This window comes from Dasypus novemcinctus, chromosome 3, assembly GCF_030445035.2.
Source record: "Dasypus novemcinctus isolate mDasNov1 chromosome 3, mDasNov1.1.hap2, whole genome shotgun sequence".
In the NCBI taxonomy this organism is placed as follows: Eukaryota; Metazoa; Chordata; class Mammalia; order Cingulata; family Dasypodidae; genus Dasypus; species Dasypus novemcinctus.
Window position 1 is genome coordinate 80537455 of NC_080675.1, and position 17503 is coordinate 80554957.

Consider the following 17503-nt stretch of genomic DNA (forward strand, 5'->3'; position numbering starts at 1 on the left):
AAGGAAAACCAGTTGGAGTCCTCTTTCACCACCTCAGGAAGACTGGATCTCGAAGCTAAAAATCCGGTATTGGGAGTCTAGCACACATTACTGTTCTCATAGACTGACTGGCTGCCCTATTCACAGCAGTAGTTATTGCAATTCCTTCAAGAATCACATTTTATTAGAAGACATGCCAAAGAAAAAGTAACTAATAGGTATCTGGATACTCAAGGCCTATATTTGACCCCAAAATATTTTAATCGGCTGAATTGGAAGGATCTTTATAGAAAAAAAGGAACCCGCTGTTCTGCAAGAGAATTAGGAATGATCCAACTAGCGAAATATACTCTCACCCCCCCTAATATGGACAAGGGTTTGGGATCGATAGCCCCAGACTGCAAAAACTGTAATGGCAAATGACATCCTACGTGGCGAGGTGGGATGGGGTGGAGGTTGTCCCCAGAACGCTGGCGGTCCTTGACACAAACAGAACCGACAGAGGGTTCTGAGGTAAAGGGCCGCTTTTTACAACGCCCTTATCGGGAGAGAACTAGAGAGTAAGGACCACTTGTTCCTAGGTAACAAACGCCGAGAAGAGCATCCGGGCCTAACCTTCGGGAAAGCGTTGCCTGAAAGCTGCCCCCTTACTCAGGGTACACGCAAAGCAAGGCAGGGCGCTTCGAAACTCGCCTAAGCTGCTCGCAACGTGGAAGTAAGATTAAAGAAGAAAAAGCAAAGACAAACGCACCTATTCTTTGAACCACCGAAATCAGGGGAGAGCGCGAACGCAGTCCCCCACTACCACAAATTATGCAGTCGAGTTTCCCGCATTTGGGGAAATCGCAGGGGTCAGCACATCCGGAGTGCAATGGATAAGCCTCGCCCTGGGAAAACCACCTTCGTGATCATGGTATCTCCCCTGCCAGGTAAGTATGAGCTGCCGCGCCCGCCTCCCTCCCTGCCCTGCCGCTCCTCACACTCTTCACACACGGTCGCTTCACCCGCTCGCCCTTCGCTCTCCCACTTTCCAACCCCCCATTTTCTCCACGCCAGGAGTCAGAAACTCCCCTTCTGGAACACGGCGGTGTTGCCGCGAGACGTGGGTGCCCGACCTGAGCGGGACCAGCAGCCTCTGCGCCCGCTGCTCATTTTCATGGACACGCCCTTGTCGTGACGTCCCCAGCGGTTCCTTTGCTCTCACCGCGACGCGGGACCTTTCTTTGCTCAGGCCCGGGAGACCGGCTCTGACTTTTCTAATTAAAATGAACGTTCCTTAGTAGCGTGAGTTTGTGGGTGTTTTAAACAAATCAATTTTATTGATACATATTAATAAAGCATACAGCCCATCCATACTGTGCAATCAGCGGTCTTTCGTATAATCACATAGTCCTGCGTTCATCACTTCAATCGGATTAGAGCATTTTATTTCAATAATAATAATAAACAAAAAACAGATCAACAAACAAAATTCTTCACCTCTCAGTCTCTCTCTGCTTCCCCTGCCCTAAAAGCAGCTGTGAAGCGCGAGTTTTAAAGTTAGATCGTCTGTCTGCACAGGAAACTGGAAAAGATGTGTTATGTTAGCTCAGTGCTTCTCAAACCAGTCAATTGGGGGTCTTGTTAAAAGGCAGACTCAGATTCAGTAAAACTTACGGTGCTGGGAGCCTAAGAATCTCCATTCCTAACAAGCTCCCAGTGCTGGAGGTAAGGCGGAAGCGCCTGATCAAGGAACACAAGTCGGAACCAGCAGGGTGCTTCGACGGAGGAAATTAAGTAGGCAAGAATGATTCGGTAGCGCGCCCTTTGAGGAGACACCCGCATCCGCGCTCTGACCTCTAGTTAATATGACCGTTATTTGGAGCATGTATAATTTATGTATTCATTTATTTTTGAGGTACCGGGGATGGGACCCGCTCTATCGGGCCTGGAGAGGCGGGCGCTCCCACACCACCGAGCTACACGCGGCTCCCAGGTAGCGTGTATCTAAGGATCGACTGAGAGTCGCCGCTGGCTTCGGGGAAAGCGACAGACCTGCGGACGACGGTTGCTTACGGTTCCGGCCCATCCAGTGAGAGGGGTCAGTCGTGAGAGGGTGGCCCCGGCCGTCCACGCGACCTGGAAGACCTCCTCCCCAGCCGCCGTTATTTCTTAAGAGGACCGCGCGAGCCTTTTTCCTGGACGCCGTCCGCAGGGCGGCGCCTCTGCGGCCTTCGGGACGGCCAGAGCGGACGACAGGCTGTGGTTTTAGGGGTATTTTCCCCCTTCGCTTACCTTCACAGACAAAGCCCTCTTTCCCTTGATCCCCCCAGGGGGTTTCAGATGGAGGTTGGAGTTCGCCTCTAACGCGAGGCTGCAGCGGCGGCACCGGCTGGGCGTTTTCACCGTGGCGGCTGGTGTCTGAAGGAGCTTTCTGCGCTCCGGACCTTGCGACGCCGCCGACCTAGCTGAAGCAGGAATGGCCTGCAGTAGCCGAGTGGAGACAAGGGTGACCCGGTTCCACAAGCCTCAGGATCTCTGGTAGCCGGGGTTGGACGCTTTCCGTAACAGAAATCCGACGGCCGTGAAAGGTGTGGGAGGAAGGTTAGGTCTGCCCTGCACTCCCTGCCCTCCCGCTGCTGGGAAGAGTGACCAGCAGCAGGGCCTGGAGCTCCCACCCATGTAGAACGGAAGTACCTTCTACGCGTTGCAAGGGGGAAAAAATGGGAATGAGATGGCACATTCTAGATTCCTCGCGGGATAGAAAGGTAGAGGGCGCCTCTCTCTCCCTCCCTGTCAACCCCACATCTGGGAAGAAAACTGGACATTAGCTTTTAAAGAAAACTGAAATGTCGGCGTTCTTCAAACATTGGTTTTCACCCTTGTATTTACCGTGGTACTCTCTCTTGAAAATAGTGTTTGCTCTTCCACACTCTAGTTTTGACTCAGAACTTACTGTCGTGGGCTCCTGGTGTCTGGAAAACTACTTTTTATTCTTTTCGTCTTAAGTTTCCATTTGACAGATGGAATTAACCTCTAAGAATAATGTAACCTGCCAAATGCAGGATAGAATATGCGTTTGCATTGGTTTTATGTGTGTCCTGGTGCAAGGGAAAGTATGAGCATTTATATTTTTCTGTAGGTAGTCACTGATGCACAGCTCATGATAGATGGAGTCACCAAGTTCAAAGAGAGAAACACTACCAAGGGTTTGATATGGACAGAATAAAAAAAGGTAGTCTTTAATAGTAATGGTTTTAATTTAAAATTTTTTTTTTTTTTTTAGTATTCTAGGGTCATTTTCATTTGTGTGCTGTAGTATTTCAGTTCCATGTGCCTTTTCTATTGTAGCCATAACTCAATCCATGTTTATTTGGGAAGTCCAAAGGATTGTCTGTAGGAACACTTGTATGCACTTATATGTGATGAGATCACTAATATCATCAACTGGATTTTGACATCGTTAAATAAGGCTGTATGACCATAAATCAGAAAACTGGAGATCCCTGTGGCCTACACATTTTTTCATGCCCACACATCAAATGATTTGAATCAAGGTTTGAAAGAATCCCTAGCTCCACTTCGGAAAGCCAGCGTCTCTGGGAACTCATCAAGGACCTTCATCGGAGCCCCTGGTTTGCAGCCTGCCCTGCGGAATTTGGACTTGTGCATGCCCACGGTCATGTGAGAGAATTTTTATAAAATCTCATACTATTTCCTGGTATCTCCTATTGGTTCTCTTTCCCTAGAGAACGCTAATATTATGCCTCATAACGGTAGGTAACACACCAACTACTTCCTGGGACTAGATACTTTCAATAAAACTTTACATGCCCCGTAACTGTGTCCACGATGGGCGAATCCTTGGCCCTGCCCTACTGAGGAACCCGAGAGACGAGGCTACCCAGCTTTTCTGCTGTCTGTACAACATCAGATGAGGGAACTTATTTTGCTGGGTCTCCCTTTTCTGGCTTTAGAAGAAGTGGCTACCCGAAGGTGCTGCCTACAGACCTACCCTGATCATGCATCAAAGCAGTAAGTGGTAAAAGGACTAAAATAGGAAAGCAGTATCTGGGCCCTTCTCGATCCCTTACTGGTTGTACGTGAACTCCAGGCAAGTCTTTTGATGCTTTGCAGTCTGGTATTCCTGCCCAGCTGGCCTCTGCAGCAGTTTGGTATTGTTTATGAATTCCAAAAATAGACACTGGATTATGTTTGTAAACTGGTCTGTTCCTCTGGGCATTGTTTCTCTTTGATTGTATTAAGTTCAGAGGTTTCACTTGATCAAATTAAAATTAGGGCTTTAAAAAAATAATAAATCAAGTTTTGTTCTTCTTAAAGGAAAAGCTTTTCTGTTGCGGCAGTCTGAAGTTCTTTTATGGCTCCCCAAAAGATTATGTTCTTAATCTCTTCCTCTGTGCGGAGTACACTTTGATCGTGTTAAATTTGGTTTGAGGGTCCCTTTGATTAGATCACTTGGTAAGATCAATTTAAAGCTTTTGACTGGACTACGTCAGTGAGGTGTGAGTCATCTTGGGTTTCCACACTCTTGCTGGCTCTGACAAAAATGGAGACGCACAGAGAGATGGACACACAGGAAAAGGGAGCTCTGCCATTTTGACCCTGCTACGTGAGATAGAGGACTCCAGGTTTGCCTACAGCTGCAGGAAAGGCAGAGAAGCCCCAAGAGAGTGAGAGAAGAGGCCTGGAAAGAGAGAAGCCCTATGCCTGGTTACTCACAGCTGAGCTCCAGGAGATAGTCAATCCTGGAGGAGAAGGCAGTGACGTCAGCAGAGCACGCCTGCCATGTGGCAGGTATGCCACATCATACCATGTGGAATGATGCCAGGATTAACAGTAACTGACTTCGGGGAGAAAGGATCTCTGATGGTGCCTTGATTTGGACATTTCATGGCCTCAGAACTGTAAGTTTTTACCCAAGTCAATTCCCCAGTATCAAAGCCAATCCATTTCTGGTACTTTGCAATGGCAGCTGTGTGGCAAACTAAGACACATGTCTTTCTCCATCTCCGCTTCTTCTGTTTTTAAACATGCACTTCCATCTGAAGAGTTGAGGTTTTTTTAATGGTCATTGGCCTTCATCCTTAGCACATTTCATCCCCTTCACTTCCCTCTGATCCCTCTGGTGACTGATGCTCCTCACTGAATCACCACGACCAGTAGTATTCTTAGTGTGGCATACAAAGTCCTTTGTCATCTGACTCTTGCTTGTCTCCAAGTCTCATCTTCCTCTATGCTGCCCTGTCTCTTCTCTGTACATGCTTCCTTTCCTATACCTAGGAATGCCCTTTCCTTCGAGTTGCAGGAAAAATCCTGTTCGTTGTTCAAAACCAAGCACAGGCCTCTACTCTGCTCTATGTTTTGTTTTGTTTTTTCTTTCTTTTTCTTATTCTATACTTTTAATCACTAATTCCTCTGTGCTATATTTACACATTTTAGGTGCTAGAATTCTCTCGCACTGTCAGATTTTATCAATTCACATATTTGTGCTCTCTACCACCTGTAAGCTTGTTGAGACTGGGAACTGGCCTGGTAGAAATGATAAGTATACATCTGTTGCACAGAATTCATAGGGAGAGTAGTGCAGTTTGGGTGAGAACTTATATAATGTAAGAGAAGCAGAAAAAGGAGAAATAAGTAAATCCAATCTTACTTATTTTTTCCATACCCAGGGCAGGGGGGTTGTGGTAGTGTTGAGGTGACCTCAATTGTCTTATGCTGAATTACTCTTGCCGTGAATAGAAAAGCACGTTACTCTAATTTTTTCACTTGAAATAATGAATAAAGTATATCTGAAAGCTTTCTTCCAGTAAAAGAAATAAAGATAGATTGAGAGGCTGCACAGGAAACGAAAGTATGTCGTAGGTCAGATCAGTGCTTCTCGAATTTAGCCAACTGGGGCTTCTGCTAATAAAATGCAGATTCCGATCTAGTTAAGATCGCCAACAAGAGGCTCAGCAATCTCTGCATTCCTCTACAAGCCGCCAAGTGCTAGGTAAGGTCGAAATGTCCGGCCTCAAGGATCACAGCCCGAACTTTCAGCTCCCCGGACAAGGTGGCGTTGAGAGCCAACTTCATTAAGCGGTGACTCGTAGCTGGGAGACTAAACGCCGGAGACTGAGCAAGAGCCGGGAGAGACGGACACACCGGCCTATGCTGTGTTCGCAGGAGTCGGCACATCCGGCGTCCCAGAAACAAGCCTCAGCCTCGGGGCCAAACCTTCGCGGTGGTGGTACGGGGTCCGTCCCGTAACTACAAACGGGCCTAACTGCCTCCCTCCATACCCTTGCCCTCCTCACCCTCTTCACAGACGGTCCCTTCGCTCCCGCCCCTCCGGACGCCCTTTTCTCACACCTCCGAAGCCAGAAAAGCCCCCTTGGGGAACGCTTGGATATTGCCCAGCAGCACGAGACCCGAAAGGGAGCAACAGACGCCCCGCCCCCTCCGTGACGTCACGCGCGCGCCTGCTTTCTCCCACCCGGAAGCTGGCGGGCTGCCCGGGCCTTCATTCTCAGCCGGCAGTTTGGCGCGACGACGTGACCCGGCCCTGCATGCGGGGCGGGAGAAGACGGGATCCCCCACCGGTTGAGGAACCTCCTTAAGGAGTGTTAAGTCTGAGCTCCGGTTGGTCCCCCCTCCCCTCCCTTCCCTCTCCTCCCCTCCCTTTCTTTTCTTTCATCTTTCATGTCTTTATGTTTTGAATTTGAAATAATCTTTGCTCTTTCTTATTAAATTGTCTTTTTTTAAAAAAGATACTTAGATCACAAAAAATGTTACATTAAAAAATATGAGGTCCCCCCCACATGGACAACCTCTTTCATCATTGTGGCATATTCAGTGCATTAGGTGAATACGTTTTGGCCCACTACTGTACCGCATGGATTATAGTTTATGTTATGTTACACTTTCCCCCGTACATTCGGTGGGTTATGGCAGGGTATATAATGTCCAGCATCTGTCCCTGTAATTTTTAAATTTATAATAGTCTAATCTCAATTTCTTCAGCCGTTGTCTTTAAGCTGGCTTTTGGTCAGCTCACTCCCCTTCTGGTGTGAAACTTAATTGCTTCTGTAGACGCTCAGGTCAGCTTGGCCCTCCCGCAGGTCCAGGTTCATCTTCCAGTTTCTGCCGGAGCAGGGACTGTCACCCTATGCTGATGTAGGGAATGACTATTCATTCCCTACCCACAGTGGCCAGTGATCACTTCTTTCTTACTAACAGATCCTGATTTTATCTGACATGCTCAGCAAATAACATTCCATTTCCTGCGCAGCCTTAGATGACCACGCAACGAACACGTTTCTGACCAGTGAGAGGAGACGTTGTTGGAAGTCCCTGGGCAGGGCGACCCTTGACAAAAAAAAAGGCCAAGCACCTTTTAGAAGTCTTTCACCCTACCTGTTTCTTCTACCTGGAAGTCACACCTGAGGCCTGGAGGGAGATTCAGCAGTTGAACCGGTACCCGGAGGTAACAGTGGTGCCAGGGAGAATGCGCACAGGTTGTGGTAGAGCAGAGGAGGGCCTACTGGTGAACGCTGGCGCTGGTGAAACGTTGGACCAGCCCCAAAGTGCTACCTCTGACATTTCTGAGTATGTGAGAAAAACAAGCCCTGTCTAGCCAACGTTGCATCCCACCTCACATAGACAGGCAGGCCTCCCCCTATTTTTATAGTGCCTGTCATTTCAACAGAAAAAGACAAAGTGAGAGGGGAGGTGGGCGTGTTCCAATCATTCTTTGCTCAGAAACTGCCATATGATTCAAGTAGGAGCTTACTCCCTCCTTGAGGCCTCAGATGGCTCCCTCTTCCCCCACAGCAGTTTCTTTTAAACCCTTCATGTCCAATCTCCAATCTTTGTCATTGTTCTGTTTTTTGTATACCGCACCACCTCAAAAAGATCAGTTTGAGCTTGACTTCTATAGTTTTACCACAAAAACATTAAGAATATTGCATAAGCTTCTCCAAACCAGGTACCTCTATCTCACCTAGCCTTTGAGGCTCACTCACCTACCAGGCTGACCCACTCAAATTCTGCAACTTCACCTGCAGCCGTTCTCCATCCTCACTGCATAAACCCATCACCTTGAGCTCCCAGGACCATGGCTGTTGCCTGGAACACTCTTCCTCCTGACCTCAGGGCATAAAACATCATCTGAAAGAAGCACTACAACTTCCACAAAGCAAGCTCTCTGCTTCTGGGCTCCTAGAGGACCACCTAGCAGTACTTGGTTCGTAGAGTAATTGTCTGTGCAAGGGTTTGATTTTGCCGTTAGCTGTCTTAGGGCTTCACCCGGCACAAGACGGTCTAATGTTTAATGAATACCTCCGTTTAACAGCAGTAAATAACAAAGCCGGCCATTCTCATCAGGGACTAGCATGAGCTACGGAATAACAGTGTCTGTTGTTCCAGGCGCAGAAAGTAGAACCTTTTCTTAGTATGTCCTTGGTGGCGTTTTTGTTTTTTTTTTAAATCTCATTTGTAGGTTTTGTTAGTGAGAAGGCTCTTGGGAAAAACAATGAACTAACGATGTTCATACATTAAGCACCCTGCCCTCCCCAAAAGCCCTAAGAAGTAAATGACAGCTTCCAGTCTATCCCATCTCCCTAACAAGTAAAATGTAAACCAGGGAAGACAAAGGGACATACAATGCCATCGTCCCGTTGTCTACCCCTTTCCCAAAAAAGACCACCTTGGTAGAGATTAGCCAATGGATATGCAAAAACTCTGAGTAACTCTTTGCCCTATTCTTGCTATTTCTTTTTTATAATAATAAAAAAAAATTATTCCCCCCCCCTTCCTCCGCCCTGCTGTTTTTGCTGTCTGTGTTGTCTTCTCTTCTCATTTTCTTTCCTGTAGGATTCACCAGGATTCAGATCCAGGAGACCTCTGATGGAGAGAGAGGTTCCCTGTCATTTGCGCCACCTCAGTTCCTGGTTTCCTGCTGCGCTTCCCCTTGACTCTCCCCTTGTTTCTCTTTTGATGCGTCATCATCTTGATGCGTGACTTGTATGGGCACTCGTGCGGGCACTGGCTCGCCGCGTGGGCGGGCTTTCTCTTCTTTTTCACCAGGAGGCCCGAGGGACCCAATGCAGGCCCTCCCATGTGGTAGGCGGAAGCTCTATCACTTGAGCCACATCCGCTTCCCTGTACTTGCTGTTTGTTAGCATTTATATAACTTGACGTCTTGAAAGCACTGTACCAACGTTTATTAATCCTCACAACACCCCTGTGAGGTAGGTCAATATGTCCTTTATATAAGAGAAACTGCGGAAGTCAAAGGAACCTGCTCGAACCTGCCCAAGGCTATGGGGCGAGTTCACCGCTGGCAGGCATCCCACAGGCATATTTTTACTAGTGAAGGTTACACGGAGGACAGAACACAAAGATCTCTCCGCCAACAACAGAAAAATCAACAGTTAAATGACATCGGAGAACAAGTCAGTTAAAGAGACAAAACATTAACCAGCTCATCATTGATGTGATGTGAGAACGTGCTGCCGAGAAAGGCTGGAATCATCTTGACGGGTGATGAGACCCAGGCTAGGCATTCCTCAGGAACGGGCTTGGGAAAATGTAAACAAACTAGGAACCACCTGAGGGCTACAACCCTATAGCCCGTGGTTTCCTAATGGGAGAAAAGTGAGAAAAAGACCGTGGGAAAATCCAGCCACTCACACGAACTTTAAACTAGGGATGACATCACAACGTCCATTCACATGAGAAAGGCCAGTGATATTTGTAACGTTAACTACTGACAACTGGTATCCTCTTTACATGGCAACCTTTTCATCTCGATATTCTAATAGTTTTGTTTTCCACAGACAAGTGCTGTGCCCTCTAGCAGGCCTCTTTCCCTACACATACCAATGTGTGCACTGGCATGATACCAAATGATAAAACACTGGCATGATTACCAAACGGCTCGATGACTTATGTCGCACAGTTCATCAGCTGAACAAGGGATAGAATTGAGGAAGTTATAGTAGGTTCTACTCTCCACTCCTGAATTTCACAAACAGCCGTCTCTCACCTCTGCCCAAGTCCACCTTCTATGAAGGGCCAAAAGCACACAGAGGAGCAGTGCATTCTTTTGAACTTGGTTCACTATGCCATTTTAAAAGAAATAAGAACAAAGGAAAACTAAGACTTGCACCGTAAAGCATAATACAGGAGTAGATTTATGATAGCTACTCCAAATTTCAGAGTGATACAATGACCACAGAGTTAAAAGCTATCACTGTTACCACTTTATTATACAGTAATTGGTTTAGTCTACAAGTTTAAGGCAATCATATTAATGCATTTGCTTCTCTTCAAAATCATACTTATAAGGATTACATAAAGTCTGTCCCAAAACTTCTAAAAAATGTTCATTAATTAAAAATGTCTCCTTAGGATTCTTTACCAGAATACATGACTGAACTAAGATGGCATACAATGTTTGTTTGTTTTTTAATAGCAAAATTTAAGAAAAAGAAAAGGTAATGGCAATTTTCATCCCTCCTGAACGATGTACTTTCAAAGGGTTCAACTTCAGAAATTACTTAAAGGGAAATGAGAATGGCAGCCATGAAGAACCAGTATTTATAAAATAAACACAGGAAAAAAAAATAAACACAGGTACAGAGGCTACTTTAAAAAAAAATTACTGAACTTTGGGCTTTTGAATGGGAAGAGTGTGCGCCGATCAATCGGCAGCTGTCCCGGGGAGCACGTGGGTGCAGGAGTGCACTGCTACACCACACAGACTGGAACCACCTGTGGACGGCACCGCTCCACCGTTTATCGGAGAAAAGGAGAGCATATGCATTGGTCCGCTGTCTCTTTTTTGTTTCCAGTGAGCATAATTGCCTAACATCGTTAAGAAAACAAAAATAAAATTTGAAGGAAGCTGCCCTTTTAAACAGGAAGGTGGAGTGTGGCTTATGTGTCTCCATTTCACACTGCCAGGCAGTTCTGCAGTAACTGAAGGTTACCCTAGAAAGGAAGGGAACATTATTATTAATTTATGTAATTCAAGTAGTTTGGAAGAGTCTTTTTGTAAAACATAGAGCATTAGAAATCACAAAGCTTTAAGTTTGTTAGAAAATAAGAATTTTGGAAACAGCCATTCAGTATATACACGTGTACACATAAAGGTTTAAAGACATGAAATTACACAATTTGTTTCACGCACAATATCAGATTCTACAGTAGATAAATTTCTTTCTAGACCAATATCAAGGTTTTGGATTATTCAGCCTCTTTTGTGAGGGATAAACGATGCCCTTTGTGTCCAAGTTAAACTAGAGAACATTTTCTGATTGTAAAATAGGCTGTAATCGCTGCTTCAGCCATTAAAATATGGATGAGCACAGATTTCTATCAGGCTTTATGGAAATAGTAAGATTACATAGAAAGGCATTCTATAAGATTCATTTGTAAAGTACACGAAAATTCACATATAAATGTAGAGATGTGTAAAGACAAATTTAAATATATTGAGGTTACATTAATTTATAAATGGGGTCAAGGGAAAGCTCTTCCTTAGAGGAGAAAGTCAAGTAAAAATGTGAAAAGGACAATGGAATTAGAAAACCACCACTTGACAACCATAATGGTTGACTAACAATTAACAGATAATAGTATTCGACTCTGGTAAGAATCATCAATGGATGCTAAAAACCAATGTGGGGCTGCACGGTCCAGTACTGTAACCATTAGCCAGGTGAACTATTTAAATTTTTGTTAATTAAAATTAAAGTTTAAAACTCAGTTTCCCAGTTGCACTACCCATGTTTCCAGTGCTCAACAGCCACACGTGGCTAGGGACTACTGTACTAGATAGTGCTGATTATGGAACGGTTCTGTCATTGCACAGAATTCCACTAGACAGTGCTGGTTAGATAATAGATATTGACATTGTTTCCCCACAGAATATGTCTTAATTTCAAAGTGTAAAATGGTAACTTTCCACTGAGACACCTGGAAGTCATCACTTAACCAAATCATTCGTCAACACTGCCTGTAAGGCAAACTAATGGATGACATGTGCCTCCTCATAGGGTGCACTGAGATGATCTCAGCATCACTTCTGTGGTGTTCCTGCCAAAGGTACATGACCTACATCCAATCAATAGGGAACATGAGACACACCCAAATTAAGGGTCATCCTATCAAGAGAACTGTACTCTTCAAAAATGACAATGTTATGAAATACAAAGCTCAGGAACCTTTCAGATTAAAGAAGTCTAAAAAAATATGTGGATTAAAAGAAAAACACATTAAATAACTAAAAAAGAGTAACAAATAATAAACAAAAAGATACGTGGGGAAGTGGATGTGGCTAGAGCGACTGCGCTCCCCCCCTACTACATGGGAGCTCCGTGGTTGGATTCCCGGAGGTCCCGGGTTCTGTTCCTGGTGCCTCCTAAAGAAACAAGGAAGACAAACACACACAGCAAGTGCAAACAGCGAGGGGGTGGGGAGAAACAAATAAATAAAATCTTACAAAAAAAAAAAGATATGTGGACTGAAAACAACACATTTACTATTTTTAAAAATTTTATTTTATTTATTCATTTTTAAAAATATATTACATTAAAAAAATATGAGGTCCCCATTCACCCCCACTGCCCCCACCCCACCACTCCCCCCACAGTAACACTCTCCCCCATCATCATGACACATCCACTGCATCTGGTGAGTACATCTCTGGGCATCGCTGCACCCTATGGCCGGTGGTCCACACCATAGCCCACACTCTCCCACGTTCTATCCAGTGGGCCATGGGAGGACATACAATGTCCAGCAACTGTCCCTGCAGCACCATCCAAGAACACTATTGGGACAACTGGTAGAATATGAATAAAGTTTGGGGATTAGATAATAGGAGTGTATCAATATTAATTTCCTGGTTATTGTAATTGTACGATAATTACTTGGTTTTAAGAAATTCATACTGAAGTGTTTATGGGTGAAGGGGTATCAATGCCTGCAACTTAAATGGCTCAAAGAAAAAATAGTTGTGTGTGTGTACGTGTGTGCGTGTAGAGAGGGAGAGGGAGAGGGAGAGTGGAAGGGAAGAATAAAGCAAATATAATAACGTCTGTTGAAGTCTTCATTTCCCCCCAGGGACAGTATACATTGTTCATGTGTTCCTGGGAATTTGTCCAGTTTATCTGCCTTGTCTAGTTTGTTGGTGTACAGTTGTTCCCTCTTAGGAGCGCTTTTATTTCTGTGGGGTTGGTAGTAATGTCCCTGGCTTTCATTTCTGATTTTATTTATTTGTATCTTCTTTTTATCCTTGTTAGTCTAGCCAAGGGTTTGTCGATTTTGTTGATATCCTCGAAGAACCAACTTTCAGTCTTACTTCTCTATTGTCTTTTTGTTCTCAGTTTCATTTATATCTGCCCTGATCTTTGTTATTTTGTACCTTCTGCTTGCTTTGGGAATAGTTTCCTGCTCTTTTTCCAGGTCCTCCAGCTGTGTAGTCAGGTCATTGATTTTAGTGCTTTCTTCTTCTTGACTGTGTGTTGAAGCAAAATGGCGAGTGACTTTTGCCTGGTCTCTCCTTTCTTCTTACATTTAAGGCTCTGTTCTCTTCAGCTGCAAACTATCAGGCAAATACCTGACCCTTCCTCAGGGCTCCAGGATCAAAATTGGCAAAGTTCTCTTTCCCATGTCTGTGGAACTCTTGTGTCTGTTTCTATCAGCCCACCAAGAGAGTGGGGACTCAACCCTGAGTCACGCCCTACGTAAGTGGTGAATCAAATCCCTAATCTTGATTTAATAGAAAACCTTTGAATTTAATACATTCAAAGGGTATCATGTCCAGAGGAACAGATCAGTTTACAAACATAGTATCTTCTTTGGAATTTATAAATAATTTCAAACTGCTATGGTGAGTCTGTTATAGACAGCATATAGATGGCTCATATTTTCTTATCCATTCACCAGTCTGTGTCTTCTGATCGGGGAGTTTAATCCATTAGCATTCAATGGATTGTAAGGTTTATGAAGACGATGCAATAGAATTGATTGGGGCAAAAAAGTGTTCTCGAGAAAGATGGGCTGTCACCCCAAGAAGGACTCTTTCAAGTGCTGATGATCACCCATATAGTTATCAAAGTGAAGGAAAAACCTGGCTGGATTCTTGCTTTCTAAGTGTAGCCAGCACTTTTAGGAGGACTGGATCTTGAAACTAAAAAACCGATATTGGGACCGAACCAAATGAACAGAGGTATTCTAGCAAACATTGCTATTCTCATAGACGACCTGCTATCTGCCCTATCTAGTCACAGCAGTGGTTATTTCAATTACTTTAAGAATCACATTTTACTAGAAAGCTTGCCAAAGTAAAAGTAACTAATAGGTATCTAGATTACTACAGTGGTGGGCCGGGGATTGTTCTAAGACCCTTCACCGTCCTTGACACAGAGCAACTGAGTTATAATTTAGATAATATCATGTTCTTTAATGCCCAGAGTACTCGTTTGGTAAAGTCAGAGCACCGCACCCAAGTTACTAAGATAAACCAATTTTAAAACTTACCAAGAAAAGTTAATTAAAGCAGAGGAATTGCACATTCGTAACTATGTGACAGAAAAGCGTACATTCCACGGTTTTAAACCAGAACGAAAAAGATACAAAAGAAAGCGCGAACAGAAAGTCCCTACTGCCGCAAGCTAAGCAGTCGCGCTCACAGTTTTTGGGGAAAAGGCCGGAGACAGAACACCCGCCAACAATAATGAATCTTACTCTGGAGCCTCGAGTTTCCCGCTGCTAGGTGAGTGTAAGCTGACATCTTCCGCCTCCCTCCCTGCCCTCGCTGTCGTCAAGTTCACACAGACGGTCACTTCGCCCCCGCGCCCTCCACACCCTCATCTGCCCGAATCCCTCTTTCTCCCACCTCCGAGGTAAAAAAAACGCCACATCGGGAACACTTGGATATTGCCCACAAGACGTGGGAACCCAGGTTGAGCAGGACCAGCTGCCTCAGCGCGCCATTGTCATCTACATACGCCTCGCCCCTCCCATGACGCCGGGATCGCGCGGGTGTTTCTCCCAGCCGGTTGCCTGACCCCTCGTGGAGACTGGGGCAGCGGGAGTAGATCCATTCGGGATCAAGGTCCACTATGTACCATGCCTAGGTCAAGAATATAGTGCAGGGGAGTGGATGTAGGGCAAGTGGTTGAGCGCCTACTTGCCATGTACTTGGTCCTGGGTTCACTCTCTGGTATCTCCTAAAAATAAATAATAAAACCTGCTGGGATTTTGATAGGGATTGAATTGGATTAAAAAATATATACATATATATATAAAGGGAAGTGGGTGAGGTTTAAGCAGTTGAGCGCCCACTTACCAAATGGGAGGTCCCTGGTTCAGTTCTGAGTGCCTCCTAAAGACACAGCACACAGCTAGTGCAAGCAACTGGGTGGTGGGGTGGGGAGAAATAAATATATAAATAAATAAAATCTTTTAAAAAAAAGAATGTAATGCAGGAAACATTTGAAAATTTATAAATATACTGTGCTATGTTTGTTTTATATTAATTTTCTAAAAAAAATTTATTTAGTCTGCTCAATCCTTTTTAAAAATAGTTTATTTAAGTGGTGAATCATCCACAATTTTTTAGCTGGTTAAACTGGGAACTTTGATACATTAAGCACACTTTTCCCAATTGTCTCATAAATTTGAATACCCAGACTTCTGGACTCCCACCTCTATGAAGAACCACCTCTATTTTATCCAAGTTTGAGTTAAAAGTGACAGTAACCCAATTCAAATGAGCTAATCAAAGAAAGAAACTTGACTCGCATTCAAGAATTTTTAGGGTTGGCTGATCTGGTGCTCAAATTACATCATCATAAGTCTCTCCCCATCTCTTGCTCTGCCTTCCTCTGTGCTGGCTGCATTTTCAGACATGCTGTCTTCCACTGTTGCAGAGATGGCCACCAATAGCACTTGACTTGTGTCCATACTTTGTTATCCCCCAATAAAAGGCAGTGCTCTCCTAAGAGCCAAGGCAAAAGCCAAGGATGGCCCAGTGTGGCTCACATTGGGTTATCTCTAAAGTAATCATTATGGCTTTGATTGCCCAGGCCTAGGGCACATACACATCGGAGTGTGCCAAATGCGGATAGGAGTAATATAACAGTAAAGACAACAGATGAGACCTCTGCCCTCCTGGAGTTTACAGTTTAATGGGGGTACCCAGTAGAATAAAAATGGCCATAAATTCTTTGTTACTTCTTCCATTGAGAAGATTCCCCCCCTTTTGAATCTGGGCTGGCCTTAGTGACTAGTTTGACCAATAAAACTTGGCAGAAATGACTTCTGAGGCTAGGTTAGAGGAAGCCTTGCACTTTCCACCTGGATCTCTAAAAAGCCTGTTTTGGAGACTTGAGCTGCCAAGAAAAAGTCTGACTACTCTGAAGCTGCCATGTTGTGCGGAAGCCCAAGGCTTCATGGAGAAAGATGCATGGAAAGAGAGATGCTTAGCTAGTACCCTGCTGTTTCAGTTCCTAGTAGTAGCCCCAGATATCAGGGAGCAGTCATCCTGGCAAAATTGCAGATTTGTGATCAAATTAAATGGTTGCTGTTTTGAGAACTACAAATGTTGGAGAGGATGTGGAGAGATAGGAACACTTGTTCACTGTTGGTGGGAATGCAGAATGGTGCAGCCACTATGGAGACTGTTGGACAGTTCCTAAAGAAGTTTATAGATTTGCTATGTGACCTTGTAATACCGCTGTTGGTTATATACCCAGAAGACCTGAGAGAGTTCTATGCTCACAGCGGAATTATTCACGATTGCCAAAAGTTGGAAACAACCTGGTATTCATCAACTGATGAATGGATAAACAACTGTGGGGTATTCACGTGATGGAATATTATGCAGCTGTAAGAAGAAATGAAGTTGTAAAGCATGTAATAACCTGGATGAACCTGGACGACATTATGTCAAATGAAGCAAGCTAGACACAAAAGGACAAATACAGTATGATTGTGTTACTATGAACTAAATATATTGTGTGACAATATATTCATTGTTCAGTATGATCCAAAAAAGAATTACATGTATCCAGTACATTTAATTGAGAAATGTATGTTTTTATTCAACTGTATTTTCTTTTTCTTTTTAAATTATTATTTGTAATTTAAATTATTAAATGTACAAAATAAAGTTAATATCAACTTATAAAGAGAAAAAAGTAATTGTGCAAGAATAGTCAGAAATGGGAGCTGTGGACAGCAGGGGAAGATGTGATGGATTTTCTTGTTTGTTTTTTGTTTATTATTATTGAAATAATGAAAATGCTGTAATGATGATTGAGGTGATGAATGCACAACTGTGATTCTGCTGAATACCACTGATTGTGCACTTTGGATGAATTGTATACTTCATTGATAGGTATTGATAAAATTGATTTGTTAAAAAAAGAGATTGTTGTCCATAGTTTTGGGGTGTTTTTTTAATGCAGCACTAGATAAGGGGAACAGGAAGACAGTGTGTTAGTCAGCCAAAGGGGTGCTGTTGCAA

At 44.2% G+C, this 17503-nt stretch overlaps 2 long non-coding RNA genes and 1 other non-coding gene across 3 annotated transcripts; 1 reads left to right on the forward strand and 2 right to left on the reverse strand.

Annotated features, from left to right (window-relative positions):
* Window positions 1–752: 752 nt before the first annotated feature.
* Window positions 753–916, reverse strand: LOC131278125 (U1 spliceosomal RNA). Its single transcript, XR_009185376.1, has one exon. It is a non-coding gene; the product is annotated as a U1 spliceosomal RNA (small nuclear RNA).
* A 3881-nt stretch (window positions 917–4797) lies between these two features.
* LOC139438676 (uncharacterized) lies at window positions 4798–7569 on the forward strand. The gene is made up of 3 exons (XR_011648378.1): window positions 4798–4883; window positions 6290–6603; window positions 7253–7569. It is a non-coding gene; the product is annotated as an uncharacterized lncRNA (long non-coding RNA).
* Window positions 7570–9163: 1594 nt separating this feature from the next.
* LOC139438678 (uncharacterized) lies at window positions 9164–14998 on the reverse strand. Its single transcript, XR_011648380.1, has 2 exons — window positions 14870–14998; window positions 9164–10956 (listed from the first exon to the last, which is right to left on the reverse strand). It is a non-coding gene; the product is annotated as an uncharacterized lncRNA (long non-coding RNA).
* Between the last annotated feature and the right edge of the window lie 2505 nt (window positions 14999–17503).